Below are 595 nucleotides of genomic sequence, written 5' to 3' on the forward strand. Positions count from 1 at the left end.
GTGATGGCATAGCAACGAGAAGGGAGAGTGTTCGTCCACGTACCCTCGTAGACCGTAAGCGGAAGCGTTATGACAACGCGGTTGATGTAGTTGTACGTCTTCACGATCCGACCGATCCAAGTACCGAACGTACGGCACCTCCGAGTTCAGCACACGTTCAGCTCGATGACGATCCCCGGGCTCCGATCCAGCAAAGCTTCGGGGATGAGTTTCGTCAGCACGACGGCGTGGTGACGATGATGATGCTCTACTGGCGCAGAGCTTCGCCTAAACTCCGCGACGATATGACCGAGGTGGAATATGGTGGAGGGGGGCACCGCACATGGCTAAGGAATGATCCATAGATCAACTTGTGTGTCTATGGGGTGCCCCTGCCACCGTCTATAAAGGAGCAAGGGGGGAGGCCGGCCGGCCCTAGAGGGCACGCCTCCTCCTAGTAGGAGTAGGACTCCCCCTTTCCTACTCCTACTAGGAGGGGAAAGGAAGGGGGAGAGGGAGAAGGAAAGAGGGGGGCGCCGCCCCCCCTCCTAGTCCAATTCGGACCAGAGGGGGAGGGGGCGCGCGGCCCATGCTGGCCGCCCCTCTCTCTTCTCCA

The sequence above is a fragment of the Triticum dicoccoides genome, chromosome 6B, assembly GCF_002162155.2.
Source record: "Triticum dicoccoides isolate Atlit2015 ecotype Zavitan chromosome 6B, WEW_v2.0, whole genome shotgun sequence".
In the NCBI taxonomy this organism is placed as follows: domain Eukaryota; kingdom Viridiplantae; phylum Streptophyta; class Magnoliopsida; order Poales; family Poaceae; genus Triticum; species Triticum dicoccoides.